We start from the raw sequence: 21860 nt of genomic DNA, 5'->3' as shown, positions 1-21860 counted from the left end.
GGGCTATTAGGCCTGGGGTTCCAATTCATCCCAAAGGTGCTCGATGGGGTTGAGGTCAGGGCTCTGTGCAGGCCAGTTAAGTTCTTCCACACCGATCTCGACAAACCATTTCTGTATAGACCTGACATTGTGCACGGAGGCATTGTCATGCTGAAACATGAAAGGGCCTTCCCCAAACTGTTGCCACAAAGTTGGAAGCACAGAATTGTCTAGAATGTCATTTTATGATGTATCGTTAAGATTTCCTTTCACTGGAACTAAGGGGCTTAGCCCGAACCATGAAACACAGCCCCAGACCATTATTCCTCCTCCACCAAACTTTACAGTTGGCACTATGCATTGGGGCAGGTAGCGTTCTCCTGACATCCGCCAAACCCACAATTGTCCATCAAACTGCCAGATGGTGAAGCGTGATTCATCACTCCAGATCTTAAGCTTGTTTGTGGCTGCTCGGCCATGGAAACCCATTTAATGAAGCTCCCGATGAACAGACGATTTTTACACACTACGTGCTTCAGCACTCTGAGGTCCTGTTCTGTGAGCTTGTGTGGCCTACCACTTTGCGGCTGAGCCATTTTTGCTCCTAGACGTTTCCACTTCACAATAACAGCACTGACAGTTGACCGGGGCAGCTCTAGCAGGGTATACATTTTACGAACTGACTTGTTGGAAAGGTGGCATCCTATGACGGTGCCACATTGAAAGTCACTGAGTTATCACCTGTTGTTACATAGACCTGAGACCAGATGACAATCAAACAGAACCCGACCAGGACCTTGGGGAAAAAGTTAGAATTTTGGAGCCATACCCACTTGGGTCCCAGGTCTTGGGAATTCGGGTTCGGGTGGACCGGTGAAGAACCCAGTTCCACTTTGAGCCCAGAGAATCTCCCATGAAAAGTTAAAGCCCCAGACGCCAGACCATTTGATGGACAGCTGAATGGAAGGCAGCCACTTCTTCCACATCACTGCCTCCAATTTTCCAAAGGTGGTAAACTTAGGAGATAGTGTCACCACTAAATTATATGAGGATGTAGCTCGGAGGAAACACAACAAGTCAACACACAAACACCCTGGTTCCCCGGATATGAAATTAATTATTGACTAGATGAAGGTATAGGGTGTTAAGATAGATCGTGTGATAGTGGATCAAGGCAACAAAAGGCCAGTTTAATGCAGGAAGAGCTGTTGCAGAAGCCATCAGGGTCAGCCAATTTCCCAGGGGAGAATAGAGCTGTGACAATGTTCCTGAACCCTGATCTAACCTCCGGACAACTCACAGCACAACACTCATCTTCTCAATGTGAGGTAGTGCAGCAATCACATCAAAGATGTATACTTCAAAAGGTATACTTCACCTAAGAGTCTATCATTATTTTGATAAGACTATGACAGACACCCCCAATCACCCTTTTTACAGATTGAAAGACAAACAGGTCATTTTACACACACTTCTGATACATGGTTAGTGGTTGCTGTATACCGTACTCAATTTCAGTTTCATTGTAAAATGTACTTGTTGTGTAAACCTATCCTATCCATCAGTGGAGGGCTCTCATATAACTTGAAAGAACGTTTGCACAATGTGTGTAATGAACACCAAATCACTCCATAAATGACAGAAACTGGACTAGACTTTAATCTGTATCTTATTCAAAGGGAAATGTTAGCCTTCTGCAACCCTTTCCAAAATGTGAAAGTTTTGTATCATTATCCCCCAATTGACGTTCCTCTGGAAAAGAACACTCAATCATTTACTAAGTTTGATTGAAACAGCTCCCTCCATGTTACCTTCGCGTTGAGGGAAAAATAACCCTTCAAAACTGGAAAGATTTATATGAAAAATATACATATTTCATGAATCTCTCCAAATCTTGCAAAGCCAAAAAAATATGCTTTTTCAATAGAGATAATACATACAGCAGATGGCCTCTTCTCATCAAATTGTCTCTGATTGTTTCAGTCCGTTCTATGTTGTTGTTGTTTATCTCATTACGTTCACGTCAGTGTGAGACTAACAGGTGTGGGGTAAAAGAGAGATAGGCAACAGAAAATTGGGAAGCCTTGGAACCTAGCCCACGTAACACTATAGCAGATGAATTAGAAAGAAAATCAAACCATTTTCTTCCCACTTGAAGATGATTCTAGGCTGTCAGGGAGGGCACAGCAAATCTGGCTCCATAGTATATGTGTAGCACATCAACAAATGTTTTTAGAATCAGGAGTGAAAGTAAAAAAAGCAAATTTCCCCATCATCAGCACTGTTCTGCTTGTTGAAACTATTCAAGGGAATATACAATGCTTAGAGAATTACCAGCTGTGCTCCATGCAACTTTGAAGAACAACATTAGAGAACAAAATAGCTTTTTAGTATTCATTGGATGATCCTCACTTTACCCATTTGGCTAGCTATGGTGTATATTCATTAACATTTCTGGAAAAAACAAAACATTTATCCACTGCTGTCTGTTCTCTTCTCCTCCTTGTGTGCCAGAGCGGCCACACAGCAAAAACTAGGAAGAGGATGTAAGTTTTCATTTAATGTCACCCACTAACTGTCCCCCCACCCCCCATCCCCAGTGTAACCCTCAAGGGCACCCTGTTCATACAATGTGGAGGAGATTACCACAGTAGCTAAGTGCTGTCAATGTTACACCAGAAAAGCAGAGACTCCATCTATCTTTGCAAGCTGGGTTAAAACTAAGATGTTTCATTTCTTACTTTTTATCATGTCCATGCAGCCCACTCCGCTTCAGTTTCAAACTAGTTATTTTCACCATTCAAGTCCCAACATAAAATCTCAAGCTCCCCCAAATCTTTACTGTCTGAGTCCCAAGATGTCCCAAAAATCTGGATATTTCCAATCTTGGCTTGATGGGGTGCATGGAATTAAGAGAGGCAATTACAGAAAAAGGAAATCTTGTGTTTTCTATACAAATGTGGACCAAAGGGAAAGCAGATTATGATAAATCCAAACTGCCTGTGAATTCATGGAGTCCCTGAATGACAGAACTTGTTATTACTGTATGTAAACACTGCCAAGCTGATGATATTGTGGTAAAACACATCGTACATAAAACATCTCTGGACATGTTCAATTACCCAAAGCACATTAAGAGCCTCATGAACAGCAGTCAAGATTTGGGGGGATTTAATCGTCTTTATATAATTATCTACAAATGCTGAAAGAGTTTTGGTGATGCCAGTTTGGTCAGTAAATAAGTGCTAACAGTTTGAAGACTGCAGGGTCCCTTTATCAAAATCGAACATTATTTGATTTACTCCCTTGTAAAAGAGGCCGTTGTCGTCAATGGGATATCCCTGTTTAAATACGTTTAAATTAAAAACATAAAAACATATTTGTGAAATTGTGAAAAGCTGTACAGAATTACCACATACTCTGCAAAACTAACATTTTAGAGTCATGCATATTGATTTTGATGGTTTCTGTCCCTGCATTTACCAACAAATCAATACAACTGGCATATTATACATCCCATAATGACTAAAATTACTTTTTGCCAAACCAAAAACCCCTTAACCAAATTCTTAATTTGGTGCAAATATTATTTTCTATGTCTCATTATTCCTTTTCACAGCACTGTCTCTGTGATGCAGGTTATTCTCACCATCTGCATTGGCAGATTAAGATAAGGAGGCCTTCATTATCCAGGCACAGCCACGGACAACGCATCATTTCTATGTGTTTCAGGCTCTGGTTGTGCGGAAGAGATTTAACCCTCCCCCCTCAACATATCACCTTGGAAGGCCATTAAAGTCTAACCATGTGAATACCACCTATTCAGGGAGAACTCATTGTTCATGCCAAGGTAAGTGGGGAAACCTTTAGACTATAATCACTGCTGCACACGATACACACTGACTTGAAAAGAGGAGAGGGAGAAATTGAGAAAATAAATATTAAGATACAGATGCTGGTGTTTCGGCTTGTGGAGATAATGTGTGCACAGGAGTAAGTCTAATTATTTTTCCTTCTGAACCAAATTAGAAAGCATGCCAAGCAAAACATGTAAACCTATTGATCATTCTGGATGTATGCATGCAACACAACATATCCCCTCTACCATTGTCAAAGGATGGTGAGGAAGGCTTGAGTCAATGAAACCCTAAAGGATGAAAACAGCAAAGAACAAACAATCTCACTGGGAAAACACAAGAGGATCTTCAGCATTCATCGCACATCCTGATTAGGAGGCTGCAGTGATATAGTCAAACGTTGCTCAGCAAACATGAATAAATCCCTCTAAATGGACCAGCACAATAGCCACTAGCTATGGTATTACATTATGTGTGTTAGAGACAGCCTCAGGTGTCTAAGGAGAAAGGGGTCAGCCATTCAAATGTAATGAGTAAATATGCTGTGCGACTGTATCCTCTTGCACAGTATTGCTAATTTATCTGTCTATAATATTAATTCTGATTTGAATTTCAGAGTAACTTAATCAGAACAAATATCAAATATTTTAAGCAATATAAATATCCTAACATGTTGAGTCAAACATTTAATCAAAATAATCTTGGCGGACTCATTAAAACAATACTAACATTTTCTGTTAAGTTGTCCTTTTACTGTACAGTAATAGATACTAATTTGGACATTGGCATTAAAGACCACTGAGCAAACATTAGTTTGACTTGACGTTGATCTGCTTTCAAAATGAATGCCCTGTTTGGCTGAAGTGAACTGTTGTTCCTTCATAGAATTCACATGTAAGAGAACTTCCTCTCTAGCTAAATGGACCAGTGTCAGTCAGTCAGTGGAGCTGATGTTGGTGTGCATTTTTACAAGCAAAAATAGTTTTCTGGCATTTCATGGGTGGGTGGAAAACAGCTAACTTCCTGCAATTCTACACATTTTGCCATGGGGAAAATAGAAAGATGTGCAATTTTAATAGCTAATTTCATGCTATTCTACACATCAAATCAAATCAAATGTTATTGGTCACACACACATGGTTAACAGATGTTAGTGTGAGTGTAGCGAAATGCTTGTGCTTCTAGTTCCGACAGTGCAGTAATATCTAACATGTAATCTAACAATTCCCCAACAACTACCTAATACACACAAATCTAAAGTGGTGAATGAGAATATGTACATATAAGTACATGGTTGAGCGATGGCTGAACGGCATAGGCAAGATTAAATAGACGGTATAAAATACAGTATATGATATGAGTAATGTAAGATATGTAAACATTATTAAAGTGGATTTATTTGAAGCGGCATTGTTTAAAGTGACAAGTAACATTTTGACATGAGGTTGAGAGAACATGTTGCCGTTATATATTTTGCCATGGGGCAGAGAGAAATGTGTGGTTTTCAGCTGATGGAGCTGATGTTGGCGTGCATTTTTCAAGCAAAAATAGTTTTTTGGCATTTCATGGGTGGGTGGGAAAAAAGCATAACTTTATGCAATTCTACACATTTTGCCATGGGGAAAATAAAAAGATGTGCAATTTGAATAGCTAATTTCATGCTATTCTACACATTTTGTCATGAGGCTGAGAGAAAATGTTGCCGTTACACATTTTGCCATGGTGCAATGGGGCAGAGAGAAATGTGTAGTTTTATAGCTAATCTCATGCTTTTCTACACATTTTGCCATGGTGCCATGGGGCAGAGAGAAATGTGTAGTTTTATAGCTAATCTCATGCTTTCCTACACATTTTGCCATGGTGCAATGGGGCAGAGAGAAATGTGTAGTTTTATAGCTAATCTCATGCTTTCCTACACATTTTGCCATGGTGCAATGGGGCAGAGAGAAATGTGTAGTTTTATAGCTAATCTCATGCTTTTCTACACATTTTGCCATGGTGCCATGGGGCAGAGAGAAATGTGTAGTTTTATAGCTAATCTCATGCTTTCCTACACATTTTGCCATGGTGCCATGGGGCAGAGAGAAATGTGTAGTTTTATAGCTAATCTCATGCTTTCCTACACATTTTGCCATGGTGCCATGGGGCAGAGAGAAATGTGTAGTTTTATAGCTAATCTCATGCTTTTCTACACATTTTGCCATGGTGCCATGGGGCAGAGAGAAATGTGTAGTTTTATAGCTAATCTCATGCTTTTCTACACATTTTGCCATGGTGCCATGGGACAGAGAGAAATGTGTAGTTTTATAGCTAATCTCTTGCTTTTCTACACATTTTGCCATGGTGCCATGGGGCAGAGAGAAATGTGTAGTTTTATAGCTAATCTCATGCTTTTCTACACATTTTGCCATGGTTCTGAGAGAAAAATGTTATTTTTAAAAGGTCCAGTGCAGTCAAAAACCTGATTTTCATGTGTTGTATATATATTTCCACACTATGAGGTTGGAATAATACTGTGAAATTGTGAAAATTATGATTAATGCCTTTTTAGTGTAAGAGCTGTTTCACAAGACCGCCTAAAATTTCTGCCTGTTTTGGTGGGATGGAATTTTGTCCTGCCTGGTGACATAAATTATTTCATAGACCATTAAGATTGAGAGTTCCAAACCTCTCTGCCAGTAACAGCTAATTTTCAGTTTTCCCCTCTCCACTCAGACTACTTCCAGACAATCCTAGTAAAATTTTAGCTTGAGAAATTGCTCTTTGCTAAAAAGCAATCTTTTCCATTTTAATGGAAAACTATTACAGTAAGGTACTCAATTGTTACCCACAAATTATTTTATACAAAAAATGGGCCTTTAAGAAAACATAAAGTCCACCCAAGTCAAACAAGAGGCCCCATATCTCAATTATATATTTTGCTGAAGCCTTCGGTTGTGTCCTCTTGTCAAGACCCACCTATCTCCTCCTGTACATTGTGGGCCCAACCTCCATGGGGCCCCAGACAATAAATAAATACAAAATATAATTTTCTTTGGTGCGGGGGCTGGGGCCCCTAGAGCCTGCCATGCGGGGGCTGAGGGGGTGTGTGCTTCCCCAGCACTATCCACTACATAAACTGTGTGAAATTAGATGGTCATGATACATAGATACATTGTGGACTGTTGTTCTTTCATAGAATTAACAGGTAACAGAACTTCCTGCCCAGTTTAGCGGACCAGTGTCAGTCAGCCAGTGGAGCTGATGTTGGTGTGCATTTTTACAAGCAAAAATAGTTTTATGGCATTTCATGGGTGATAAATTATGTTAATCCTTAAGGGGCACTGGGGTGGAAATGAATGAAGTGAGAGAAAAGGCGAGATTAGCATATCCTAAATCCATTTACAGACTGGCAGTGTTTGGAGCAGGGCTCCAGTTTCACCCGTTATTATTCCATCATCGATGCTTAATTTCATCCCCACAACCACCCCCAACCCAACCCCCAACCTCCATCCCCCACAAACCCAACCCCCAGCCTCCAGCCTCCAGCCTCCATCCCCCACAAACCCATTCCCAGCCTTCACTTAAAGCAGCATGCTTATTTGCTCAATATTTGTTATACTCCATTTTGGATTAGTGTGATACTTGAGGAGAGAGATGATTGGAGTATGGACATGAACTGTGCAAAACAACAGGACACAACAAAGGCCTTATTGAACTGGATCAGAAAAACACAAATGGACAACACTTGACACGACCTGACATAAAGCCTACATAATATGTTATTATAATGTTACATAAGAACAGTCCTAACAGATCATTACATACCTAATGAGAACCATACTCATGCAAAGTGTCAACTCAATGATCATGCAGTTCCACCAACCGACAATGTCAAAGTTTATAAACTTGATAAATTGATGACCTATTATGGCAAATATGATCATGCTGTATATGTAGACTTTATATCTTTAAAAAATATATATTCAAACCTGGGCCTTTGATCCTACACAACTGATGTGACAAACACTAGTGAAAACATAAACCTGAAATAGGGCCTTCAGCACCAGCAACCTCCTGACTGCAGAGCCTGACAGATCCAGGATGGGAGAGAAAGGAGAGATGCACCTCTAAAAGAAAGGTGTTTCATAGGCTGGATGCCCTTATTTAGAGGCTTGTGTGAATTCACAGTCAAAAGTAATCAGCCACGTCCCCAGACTGCTCCTCTATTTTCCAAGGCCCACAGCCAGTGAAAACATATTTCCATTTTAACGCCTTCTGATGATCAAAGCATCAGCTTAATATAATCAGCTCAAACCCATTTACTGGCGAGCTCCACCACCGCGTCTGGGGAGCGTTTCCCTTCCCAGGCCTATCTATTCTAAAACAGGTGCTATAATAGTAAATTAATTAGGCTGAGAAGATGCACCTTGTACTCGGCTGCCGCCAGCTCCTTCTGGGTCACAGCTTCCAGGAAAATGCCATCTGGGGGGGGGGGTGTTAAGGGGGGCACTGACTGGACCTGCGCTTGACTGTGGAGGTTTTTACATGAAAATTAACCTTATTAGCCTTTGGCTTACTGTGTATTTGCTTCTGTATTATTTGATCCTTGAGGGGGGTGTTGGTGGTGGTGAAGGGTGTTATAGCACCCCATCATGTCGCACTCCCGCAAATGTTTACAGATTGCGGCAGCTGCTACGCATGAGAATGCCAGAGGGGCAGCAACCTTTTTCCCACGATGGGTTCAGTCCGCTACAGTAGATTGTCCAGAGGTGAAGATAATATGGTGCCACAAAACAGAGATGGGAGATCGAATAGCCTTGGTTACCAACCAACCTTCACCTGTGCTCAGGCTGCCCATCACATATTTCGCTAGTTGATAAACCTCAAGGTTATTTGGGCAGAGGAAAACAAGAGTCAAGGGTGCTAAATGGCACATTCGCATGAGGACAGCTTTTAATTGCCTAAAAGATCTCTTCGACTCCAGAGACGGATGTGGATGTGGCAACCGTCTGAACTTAAAGCGCCCACGCAGCTCTACTCTGCTGAGGCTGGCTAAGCTAATAGCATGTAGCACTGGAAAATGCGAGGAAGGGTTTGACACCTGAGCCTGAAATCTGAGCGTCAGGTTGTTTTCAAGTCCCTGTCTCTCCATGAAATAGGGAAGAAAAGAGAAAACCATGCTTAATGAGGTAAAAACAGATGCTTAAAATTTATGCTTACAGGATTGCCCCATGACTTTTGATGTAATTACTTGGGGAGCCAAGGGCCCCTGGGGAAACGGATGCAAGGTGCTGACGGAAAAGATGAGACTGAGAGGAGCAGATTAATTAATATGCAAAACAAGTTGAAATAACTTAACGATGTAGAAAAAAACACCAAGTGGTGTGGATAGAGATGTGAGATCACAGTCTCATTACCAGTAAACACAATGGAGCACTAAAAGCTAAAGCGATTAGCTGTGCATTTTGCCCCCCCCCCCCCCCCCCCCCCCCCGCGCTCTAAGGATGGTCGTCCCCACCATTTGCCACACAGATTTAGTGATTAATCAAACATGCGGGGGAGAGGGAACTGGAGGAGGAGTGTGGGGCCAACCGAGGGCCCATGCCAGAGCAGTGTGCCTTAGGAGCTCTGGGAACCCCTCGTCTCCGGGCCTCCAGGGCCCCGGGATCAGCTTCCACAAATATTGGGATTTGACGGGAAGCTGGGCGGTAAGCCCCAAGCAGATGGTCCACGATGTTCAGTTAAGACTTCGATTGATTTGAGGAAACAGATATCTCCCCTCCTCGTTAAGTTGAAAGCACCTCTGGGACGGCAGTCAAGTGCTTTTTTAACCTCTGCCGTCAGAACCAGAGAGCGGCAAATAGACAAGCAGCGACGCTCCAGTTCTCCAGCAGGGAGAGCAGGGAGAGCAGGGAGAGGGGCTGCTCATCAACCTTCTGATCCCCTTAATAATGGCGGCCTGGCAAAGAGGGGGAATTACCCCTCTACAAGAGAACCCAGGCAGATTCAGCAAAGGGAGGTTAATCTGGAGAAGAGTGTCGTTGTCTCACCTTATCTTAACCTGGTTGATTAAAGTTTCAACTTGAAGTTGAAAGGATCCAGGGATACTGGGATGAGGGGGACCAGGGGGATCAATCCAAATCAAATCAACAAAAGTGTCTCTCCAGTCATGTTTACAGATAAACCCATAATGTAGGCTATCAGATAAGAGTGCAGATGAGAATCAACAGAGCTGTTCTCTGCCTGTAGCATATGCTAAGGGCTCAGCTCAGTTTTGAAATACAATATGCAACGATGCACTTCAAGTATAATACAGTATGACATGTCCTAGCACCATGTGCTACGGATAACTGAAATTAAATAAACAATCAACAATTAGCAAAAACAGGTAACAAGTAAAATGTGCAATACAGTCCTACCTTTGACTTAAAATAAGAGGAACTTTTTTGTCCTAGGTAGATATAAACACCAATGTTTTAAAGTGGATATAGCAAAGCTATAATTATCGTGATATTAGAAAAGGTATCCTTCACTGTGTTTCTGAACACACATACTGCATCTTAATCACAATAATTATCTGAGAAAATGATATTAATCAAAACACAAACAAACAATCACTTAAGAATGCGAATAAAAAACATATTTACAGTGCGCAGGTGAACCGGAAACCTAGTGAAAGGTAACAATGTGAGGCACAGCTGGTCAGAAAGCCGTGTGCTGAGAGCCGGCTCCAGGGCTGCAATACACTGAGGCCTCTCCACTCGTTGTGCACAAGATCTGCTGTTCTCTCTCACTGTCTATGGCACACCTCTGGAAAAGCTGCCGTCGCATCCGCATGGACACCCTGAAGCACTGGAATGGGGTAAGAAATCATGTATTTCTCTCTACACTGTTAGATTTAGATGTTGTATGTTTGCATGGGTGTGTGACTTCACTGGCAGTAGAAATAAAATGTACAGAAATACAAAATTGTACTTTCAACTGGAGTATACAGATTTATATTTATTTAATTGGATTGGTATCGAATTCAGTGAAATTTGAGACACTCACTCTATCTTGACAATAAGCAAGAAATACAAAATCTAATACATGTACAATGTATTTTAAAATCTTTCAAAATCTAAACAATGTTATAACATTTTAGGGCCTTTTGAAGCTTTCAAAATAAATCAATTTGGGTGGGCTCATAATACTAAAAATCTGTGAAATTAGTATGATCTATAAACACAGGTATATTCATTTATACATGTTAAGAGTGACAGTCTCACTATAAGGTGTCTGAGGCTCTACAAAAAGTGCAGTCTTGATTTCAAATATACATTTGTGTTAATAATTAGAGAGATGGTCTTGCGAGAGGTGCGTGGATATTAAAAGCCATCGTTTTTAGAGGGAGCGGTTTTGTCTATAATCAATTCTCTTCCTGGAGCCACACATTAATTGCGTAAAATGCTAGGTTTCCATCAATACATCCTCAAACTTAAAAAGCTTGGTGCTGTTTTTTTCTCTTCTTCTATTCAATCAAATAATCGAGACAATTGCTCTCCTTTGGGGAGATATTATGGTGAGCCTTTTGTGTTTCAGTGTTATAAATTAGACTTCAAGCTTAATTCTGAAGAAAGTGCAAAAACTTGAGTAGCAGAATGAGTCTCCATTATTCTACGGTACATCTGAAGATTATCACTGAGCTAAGTTACACATTTCAAAAGCACCAAATGGAACCCTGTCTTGTAGATATAATAAATACAAAAATCTGAGAATCCACCATCCATTATTTTACTACAATATCAGTATTTTTATAGTGTTTTTTTTTTTTTTTTTACAAATATACAGAAAAATGTGATAATTCAACAAATACATGTATAATTAAGGGTATACTACAGTATATAGACCTGTATACAGTAAGTATGACTGTAATTCTTAGTGCAACAAATATATAAATGTTTTACTTAATAATTCAAGTCAGCCCTGCATTTGTCTACAAAAACATTATACCAATTCAACCTAGACAATTCTAATATAAAGGAAAATACAGAAGATAACCAACAGCAGGAGAGTTTAGTCCTTTTTCAGGAAACAGAGTAAAAGGACTGGTTTGTTATACAGACAAGAGATGGAAATGGCCACTTATTCAGGGTTCCAATAAGCACCTATTTTCTCTTGGTCCTGGCGGCCTTCTCACATGTCCTAAATCATCATTTAATTATAGTGGCAGGGGGTGACTGTCGAAGGGTGCCTGTAGGAAGGAGCATGCTACTGCCCAGTACAAAGCCAGACATTACAAAGGTTTGAAAAGGTCCAAAGTCAGTACTTAAGATGAACCCCTATTTAATTTGAGAAAATGAAGGATAATGTTGTTCAGATAACTTAATATATTGATATCTTTATAGGTCATCAATGTTATCCCTTAAATTAAATGTCTTATTCAATAAATCAAATGACAGAGAGATATGATCAAGTATGAACAATTAAATAATGGGATTCAATAAGACATAGTGCCAATTTACTGCAAGTTGTATTCCCAGTCATGTTATATTTTCTCTCATGGTGTCCAGTTCTTTGAGGACAATTGGGTGACGCTAGTGCATGGGAGGACTGGTCATCTGGCATTTCGGGCAAATGCCAGATGGGCTGGTCTTTTTTTTCTGTCCAGTGGGCCTATCTAACTTGTTTTTATAAAATTATTTGGCTAATAATGATGAGGGTCTCAAGGGGGGGGGGGGGAGGGGGGGGGGGGCTGTATGGGGGCCACAAGGGGAATATGGTCAGTCCGCCCATATTCTTGTGCATAAGAAACATTTTTGTCTCTTCAAATTAAATATTTCAAAAGGATATAATTAGATATTGCCTCTTCTTTGTGGTTTCTGTACACAATTAAATATGTGTTGGTGTCAAAAAGATCATATAAAAAGGTAGAACATGATACATTAAAGTGTTTACATACCTGAATAACAATATTGCTCAGGATTTTTGTAAATACTGACTGAAAAAATAATTTTACTCCATTAAAAGTATGTCAGAAATGAAATTAATTAGACTTATTATATATCGTATTGATGTGAACTGTTTTGTATTTCAGACTGGAGGGACTTGTGAAGAAAACTAAAGGATGCCTACCCATCCCGTCTGTAGCTGTACTAACTATTGGTGTGTACTGTAGACTAGTGTTTTGATGCCATCTATTGGAATAAATGCTCAATTTATCAAGGAGAAAATACAGATAGAACTACCAAACAAAATCATTTCTATCCTCCTCATTATAAATGTGGTCAATTATAAATATATCAGTTAAACTTATTACATTTTTTATTTTAGAAAGAAAATCAATTAATTGGATCAATAAAAAAAATATAGCTTTTCTCCGAACATGTCGAAATCACAGAGAACTCAAATCAAATACAAAGTGGATGGTTTCCTGTATTAAAACCCATACGAAAGGTTGAACTTTATACATGTAAACCTGATATGAATAATGTAATAACAATGAACATACTGTAAATTCTAACGATATCACAAGTTATTTCACTTCTTTATGCACACAAATGTCGCTACAACAAATTGGGTTAATTCTTGGGTTCACCCATATACGTTCTATGGTTCACCCATCACTGTTAAACAGCAAATTATACTGTATCTTTGTTTTAGAAATCTTATATCCCTCTACTTTAATCTTACTGCAGGGGGCACTGCCTCCAAACAAATATGCAGCACTCATCTCATCCCACTTACTTCAATTACTTCTGATTAAAGACATATGTTCCCTAGGAAAGCCCTGCTATCATACCAGACAGGATCCATAGGGAAAAACTGACATTGTAAAATAGTACAGTCAAAATCTTTCTCTTTTTGAAGAGATTTTTTTCAAAAGGTAATTGTTCTGTACATTGGAATGCTGTCAAAAATGTAAAAGGCAAAGAAGAACTTGCTCAGATTTATGGATATATCTGACTTGCCATTAGTGGATGGTCGCAGCAAATATGGGAAGGAGGAGGTTTTGTATGCAACAATTGTGGGCAAATAAACTGCTCAGGGACATCAGTAGAATTGTCACTGTTGGGCACTCGCATCAAATAGCACTGGTTCTGATGACCTTGTTGGCCTGGAGAAGGCCATGAGCAATTAAAGCTTCACTACACACTCACTGTCCCTGTACCCACACACTCTCTCTCCATCATCACACCTTCTCAATGATCTAGCATCTGCCATGGCTGCACAGGGCAAGGCGTTCATTTGATAATTGACTTAATCCTAGGACTAATTCCAGAGACATTTTTCCATCTCTCCTCTGCCACTGGGATCAATCTGACCTCAAATTGTGGGAAGGGTCTGGCCTCCACCAGAAAGACATTTTCCCTCCATCACATGCTAATAAAGTCTTGACATTAATTGGGCTAAAAAGCAGCCGAGCTCTAGGGGAGGCTGCTACTGTGCTGCTACACAGCCATGTGTGAAGTGGGCTCTGGGAAGAGAGTGGCCTTGAGAGGGTGACAGAGAGAGACAGCAAATTACAGTCTACTGATTCAGCCAAAGAGAACATAATAAAACAAGCCTGTCAAATCAAATCAAACTTTATTTGCCACATGCGCCGAATACAAGTGTAGACGTTACTGTGAAATGCTTACTTACAAGTGTAACAGTATAACTTTAGACCGTCCCCTCGCCCATACCCGGGCGCGAACCAGGGACCCTCTGCACACATCAACAGTCACCCTCGAAGCATCCACAAAAGCAACGGCCCTTGCAGAGCAAGGGGAACTACTACTTCAAGGTCTCAGAGTAAGTGAAGTCACCGATTGAAACGCTATTTAGTGCGCACCGCTAACTAAGCTAGCCGTTTCACATCCGTTACACAAGCCCTTAACCAACAGTGCAGCTCAAGAAGAAGAAAACATTTAAAAAGTAGGCAAAAAAAAAACGTAAAAAAAAAAAGTAACAGAACAAGAATAACAATAAAGAGGCTATATACGAGGGCACCTGTATTGAGTGAGTGTGCAAGGGTACAGGCTAATTGAGAAAATCTGTACATGTAGGTGGGAGCGTAGTGACTATGCATAGGTAACAAACAAACAGTGAGTAGCAGCAGTGTACAAGAGGGGGGGTGTCAATGTAAATTGTCCGGTGGCGATTTTTATGAATTGTTCAGCAGTCTGATGGCTTGGGGTAGAAGCTGTTGAGGAGCCTTTAGGTCCTAGACTTGGCGCTACGGTACCACTTGCAGTGCGGTAACAGAGAAAACTGTGACTGGAGTCTCTGACAATTTTATGGGCTTTCCTCTGACACCGCCTAATATATAAGCCCTGGATGGCAGGAAGCTTGGCCCCAGTGATATACTGGGCCATTCCCACTACCCTCTGTAGCGCCTTACGGTCAGATGCCGAGCAGTTGCCATACCAGGCGGTGATGCAACCCGTCAGGATGCTCTCGATGGTGCAGCTGTAGAAGCTTTTGAGGATCTGGGGACCCATGCCAAATCTTTTCAGTCTCCTGAGCGGGAAAAGGTTTTGTTATGCCCTCTTCACGACTGTCTTGGTATGTTTGGACCATGATATTTCGTTGGTGATGTGAAACTCTTGACCCGCTCCACTACAGCCCCATCGGTGTTAATGGGGGCCTGTTCGGCCCAGCATTTCCTGTAGTCCACGATCATCTCCTTTGTCTTGCTCACATTGAGGGAGAGGTTGTTGTCCTGGCCCCACACTACCAGTTCTCTGACATCCTCACTATAGGCTGTCTCATCGTTGTCGGTGATCAGGCCTACCACTGTTGTGTCGTCAGCAAACTTAATGATGGTGTTGGAGTTGTGTTTGGCCACGCAGTCGTGGGTGAACAGGGAATACAGGAGGGGACTAAGTACACACCCCTAAGGGGCCCCAGTGTTAAGGATCAGCATGGCAGATGTGTTGTTGCCTGCTCTTACCACCTGGGGGCAGCCCGTCAGGAAGTCCAGGATCCAGTTACAGAGGGAGGTGTTTAGTCCCAGAGTCCTTAGGTTACTGATGACCTTTGTGGGCACTATGGTGTTGAACGCTGAGCTGTAGTCGATGAACAGCATTCTTAGTGGAGTGTGGTTGAGTGTGGAGTGTGGTTGAGATTGTGTCATCTGTGGATCTGTTGGGGCGGTATGCAAATTGGAGTGGATCTACGGTGTCCGGAAGGATGCTGTTGATGTGAGCCATGACTAGCCTTTCAAAGCACTTCATGGCTACCGATGTGAGTGCCACCGGGCAGTAATCATTTAGGCAGGTTACCTTCACTTCCTTGGGCACAGGGACTATGGTTGTCTGCTTGAAACATGTAGGTATTACAGACTTGGTCAGGGAGAGGTTGAAAATGTCAGTGAAGACACTTGACAGTTGGTCCGCGCATGCTTTGAGCACACGTCCTGGTAATCTGTCTGGCCCAGCGGCTTTGTGAATGATGACCTGTTTAAAGGTTTTGGTCACATCGGCTACCAAGAGTGTTATCAAACAGTCATCCAGAACAGCTGGTGCTCTCGTGCATGCTTCAGTATTGCTTGCCTCGAAGCGAGCATAAAACGCATTTAGCTCATCTGGTAGGCTCGCGTCACTGGGCAGCTCACGTCTGGGTTTCCCTTTGAAATCCGTAATAGTTATCAAGCCCTGCCACATCCGACGAGCGTCAGAGCCGGTGTTGTAGGATTCAATCTTAATCCTGTATTGACGTTTTGCTTGTTTGATGGTTCGTCTGAGGGCATAGTGTAATTTCTTATAAGCGTCCGGATTAGTCTCCCTCTCCTTGAAAGCGGCTGCTCTAGACTTTAGCTCGATGAGGATGTTGCCTGTAATCCATGGCTTCTGGTTGGGATATGTACGCATAGTTACTGTGGGGACGATGTCATCGATGCACTAATTGATGAAGCTGATGACTGATGTGGTGTATTCTTCAATGCCATTGGATGAATCCCAGTACATATTCCTGTCTGTGCTAGCACAACAGTCCTGTAGTGTCGCATCCGCGTCATCTGACCATTGAGCGAGTCACTGGTACTTCCTGTTTTAGTTTTTGCTTGTAAGTAGGAATCCGAAGGATAGAATTGTGGTCATATTTGCCAAATGGAGGGCGGGGGAGAGCTTTGCATGCATCTCTGTGTGTGGAGTAAAGGTGGTCTGGGATTTTTTTCCCCCTGGTTGCACATGTGACATGATGGTAAAGATTTGGTAAAACTGATTTAAGTTTGCCTGCATTAAAGTCCCCGGCCTCTAGGAGTGTCTCTGAGAACTTCTGAGTAAGAATGTTCTTCTTTGCTTATGGCCTTATAGAGTTGATTGAGAGTGGTCTTAGTGCCAGCTTCGCTTTGTGGTGGTAAATAGACGGCTACGAATAATACAGATGAGAACTCTCTTGGTAGGTAGAGTGGTCAACAGCTTTTCATAAGGTACTCTACCTCAGGCAAGCAATACCTCGAGACTTCTTTAGTATTAGACATCACGCAGGCTGTTATTGACAAAAAGACACACACACCCACCCCTCGTCTTACCAGAAGTAGCGTCTCTGTTCTGCTAGTGCATGGAAAATCCCACCAGCTCTATATTGTCCGCTTCTTCGTTCAGCCACGTCTCGGTGAAACATAAGATGTTACAGTTTTTAATGTCCCGTTGGTAGGATCATCTTAAAAGTAGGTCATCAAGTTTATTTTCTAACGATTGCACGTTAGCAAGGAGAACGGAAGGCACTGTCAGTGATCTGTTAGTGCCTGCAACACTCTGAATGTGTCTAAAAAGGGCTGGATTTCAATGGAAACCACCATAGCAATGTTTGCATAGAGTGGTCACTCCTTTAAAAGTTACGAGCTTACACCGTGGGACTTAGAGGTAACCAGCGTCACGGCTTCATTGCTCCAGACCACCGCAAGGGGAAGTTAGAGCACTCATTATGCATTTGGGTCCCAAGGTTTTGAAATGACCAATCATATTGAGTGTTTCCAATGACAAATTTGACGCGAGCCACCCGTCCCTGGTGACTTTCTTCAGCAAAGATGGCTGACAAAACATTAGAGTGGAAGCAAATATAAGAAATTATAACGTCATAACGAGCCAAACAAAAAAAATTACAATTGAGAGGAATATGTTAGTTAATGTAGAGACAAACGGTTGTGCATATTTTTTTGTCATAAAGTTAATTTACAAAAATTGCTATTTAGCAAGTTAGCTGACTAGCTAACATCAGCCAGCTAGGTAGCTGGTGTTATGACATGAGTATGACATTGTAATTTGTGTTGTTTAATGTTTTAGGGACTCCTGAATAAACCAGTAAACCAGGCTGTCGTCTTGGGAAACAGTGGATGTAAAGAATCTAGAAGCTAAAGCATTTACTGCAAATTAAATGTACATTTTGTCACGACTTCTATTGAAGTCGATGCCACTCCTTGTTCGGGCGGTGCTCGGCGGTCGATGTCACCGGTCTTCTAGCCATCATTGATCTATGTTTCATTTTCCATTGGTTTTGTCTTGTCTTCCTACACACCTGGTTTCAATCCCATTCGTTACCTGTTGTGTATTTAACCCTCTGTTTCCCCTCATGTCTTTGTTAGAGATAGTTTGTTGTTCAGTATTCGTGTTGTTTGTATTGGTGCGCGACGGGTCCTCGTACCCACTTTGTTTTATTGTATTCATGGATTTGGAGTTATGTTTTTTTTCAAGTTATTAAACAACTCCATTCTACTAAGTTTGATTCTCCTGTGCCTGACTTCCCTGCCACCTATACACACGACTCTGACACATTTGTGTAAGCTTGCCTTTCCATGCAACGCAGCTGAAGTAGCATAGCTAGCTAACTAGTTACTGTAGTGTATTTGTGTACAAAGTACTACCCGTGAACACATCCGATGCCTTTTCTCCACTTTTACAAACACATGATTGGGACAACTGACAAGATACTCTTACTGTACCTGTGTGATTGCAGAATAACAATCCAATTATTTGCAAGAACAATGTAGAAAACAAAAACACAACTGAGAAAAAATGTATCCTATAGTTTGGCAAACGTACATTTCAAGGTGATTCTATAATCTTTTCAGCACTCCAAATGACAAAGCTGATTTTGGGTATTTTGTATTTTGTCATTTCAGCAAGAAAGTAAATCCTAAAGTGGTTAAAGAGAGATCACTTAACCCTGGCTAGATGTAGCTTTCCACAGTCATCTAAAAAGGTCTGAACAATAAATGTTAGCAAAAAGTAAGTTCACATCCCTACAGCCGATATGAAAGCCTGTCCACAATATTGAGAGACATCCACGTGCATTTTGATAGAGCAGATATTCATCCCTTTCCCTAAAACAGATGGCTGTGCTCATTGTGCTGATTTCTGTCACCAGCATTTAAGATTTATGACAATTAGCACTATTATCTATGGACTGGAGCAATAAATTGACTGTTACTGCTGTTTATCGGATATCAGGCGTTTTGGACAAATGTTCCCCTTGCTGTCTTCACTCAGTATGGCAGCTCTTAATGGATTGGAACTTTAACCTCTCAGAGGGGGAAAACACGATGGGGGGTTAAAATAAAAAGTAAAGTGGTCAATTATTCATGAGTGATGCCTTCCCATTTTCAGCTGTCAGTTTGTACACATTAACATGATCTATTCTGCTCCTCTAAATAACAGGCTTCTGTCTGATGTTTGTCAGTCACAGTATGCAAAGACTACATAGAGCTGAGCAGTGACCTCTGTTCTCTCACAATTAAACTGTGCTTAAGACAACTAGTGACACCCAGCAGAATGAGGGGAAAACAGTGCATTACATTCACAAAAATATGTTTGTTGTGTCTGGGATCATAACGGCACAGCCAGCAAAAGTGCTACTATAGAATAAAGATAGTTTGAATAGAGAGAGCTCTTTGGCACAGTGTTTGCATGTGGAAGATAAGTGTCAGTCAGCACCACTGAGTTGTTTATGGACTCGTTTGACCACCTGTACTGATATGCTCTGCCAGAACAGAGTGGGGGAGAGAATAAGCACCCTCACATATCCTGCTTACACATGATTCAGAAACTGCCATGCGACATACACAGGTGCATGCCAAACGCACACACATTCTACCAGCTTTAGCACCCCAACTAGAGAACCCCCATTCCCAATGTTAGTGTCAATCGACAGATGCCAATTTTCAGGAAGGTCCCTACAGTGCCTTGCGAAAGTATTCGGCCCCCTTGAACTTTGTAACCTTTTGCCACAGTTCAGGCTTCAAACATAAAGATATAAAACTGTATTTTTTTGTGAAGAATCAACAACAAGTGGGACACAATCATGAAGTGGAACGACATTTATTGGATATTTCAAACTTTTTTAACAAATCAAAAACTGAAAAATTGGGCGTGCAAAATTATTCAGCCCCTTTACTTTCAGTGCAGCAAACTCTCTCCAGAAGTTCAGTGAGGATCTCTGAATGATCCAATGTTGACCTATATGACTAATGATGATAAATACCATCCACCTGTGTGTAATCAAGTCTCCTTTTATATGCACCTGCACTGTGATAGTCTCAGAGGTCCGTTAAAAGCGCAGAGAGCATCATGAAGAACAAGGAACACACCAGGCAGGTCCGAGATACTGTTGTGAAGAAGTTTAAAGCCGGTTTTGGATACAAAAATATTTCCCAAGCTTTAAACATCCCAAGGAGCACTGTGCAAGCGATAATATTGAAATGGAAGGAGTATCAGACCACTGCAAATCTACCAAGACCTGGCCGTCCCTCTAAACATTCAGCTCATACAAGGAGAAGACTGATCAGAGATGCAGCCAAGAGGCCCATGATCACTCTGGATGAACTGCAGAGATCTACAGCTGAGGTGGGAGACTCTGTCCATAGGACAACAATCAGTCGTATATTGCACAAATCTGGCCTTTATGGAAGAGTGGCAAGAAGAAAGCCATTTCTTAAAGATATCCATAAAAAGTGTTGTTTAAAGTTTGCCACAAGCCACCTGGGAGACACACAAACATGTGGAAGAAGGTGCTCTGGTCAGATGAAACCAAAATTGAACTTTTTGGCAACAATGCAAAACGTTATGTTTGGCATAAAAGCAACACAGCTCATCATCCTGAACACACCATCCCCACTGTCAAACATGGTGGTGGCAGCATCATGGTTTGGAACTGCTTTTCTTCAGCAGGGACAGGGAAGATGGTTAAAATTGATGGGAAGATGGATGGAGCCAAATACAGGACCATTCTGGAAGAAAACCTGATGGAGTCTGCAAAAGACCTGAGACTGGGACGGAGATTTGTCTTCCAACAAGACAATGATCCAAAACATAAAGCAAAATCTACAATGGAATGGTTCAAAAATAAACATATCCAGGTGTTAGAATGGCCAAGTCAAAGTCCAGACCTGAATCCAATCGAGAATCTGTGGAAAGAACTGAAAACTGCTGTTCACAAATGCTCTCCATCCAACCTCACTGAGCTCGAGCTGTTTTGCAAGGAGGAATGGGAAAAAATGTCAGTCTCTCGATGTGCAAAACTGATAGAGACATACCCCAAGCGACTTACAGCTGTAATCGCATAAAAAGGTGGCGCTACAAAGTATTAACTTAAGGGGGCTGAATAATTTTTCACGCCCAATTTTTAAGTTTTTGATTTGTTAAAAAAGTTTGAAATATCCAATAAATGTCGTTCCACTTCATGATTGTGTCCCACTTGTTGTTTATTCTTCACAAAAAAATACAGTTTTATATCTTTATGTTTGAAGCCTGAAATGTGGCAAAAGGTCGCAAAGTTCAAGGGGGCCGAATACTTTCGCAAGGCACTGTAATTGCAGGTAGACATTTTGAAATCAACAACAGCCAACATTTTCTAGGAATTACTACAGTACTTTAAGGCAGGTCTTCTAAGGCTCTAGTCAACAGCACAGTGTATTTCCATTAGCAGCTGTTTTACTGTGGTGGAAATCCTGTAAAGTAGAGTAGTCATAGGTCTCTATCAGCCATGGCTGAAGCCTACTGGAAAACCTGGATTGAGGTCTTAATTCTCAAGTGTCTCCTGGACATCTGGTAATATCGTTTTTAAATCCTTCATTTACATTGG

The 21860-nt window shown here is 41.3% G+C and overlaps 1 long non-coding RNA gene across 1 annotated transcript; it reads left to right on the top strand.

Moving 5' to 3' along the window:
• Positions 1 to 10329: 10329 nt before the first annotated feature.
• On the top strand, positions 10330 to 18494 carry LOC110521545. The gene is made up of 3 exons (XR_002473159.2): positions 10330 to 10680; positions 12895 to 12962; positions 18068 to 18494. It is a non-coding gene; the product is annotated as an uncharacterized LOC110521545 (long non-coding RNA).
• The last annotated feature ends 3366 nt before the right edge of the window (positions 18495 to 21860 follow it).

The sequence above is a fragment of the Oncorhynchus mykiss genome, chromosome 30, assembly GCF_013265735.2.
Source record: "Oncorhynchus mykiss isolate Arlee chromosome 30, USDA_OmykA_1.1, whole genome shotgun sequence".
NCBI lineage: Eukaryota > Metazoa > Chordata > Actinopteri > Salmoniformes > Salmonidae > Oncorhynchus > Oncorhynchus mykiss.
The sequence above is the reverse complement of the archived record's forward strand: the minus strand, read 5'-3'. Positions and strand labels throughout refer to the sequence as shown.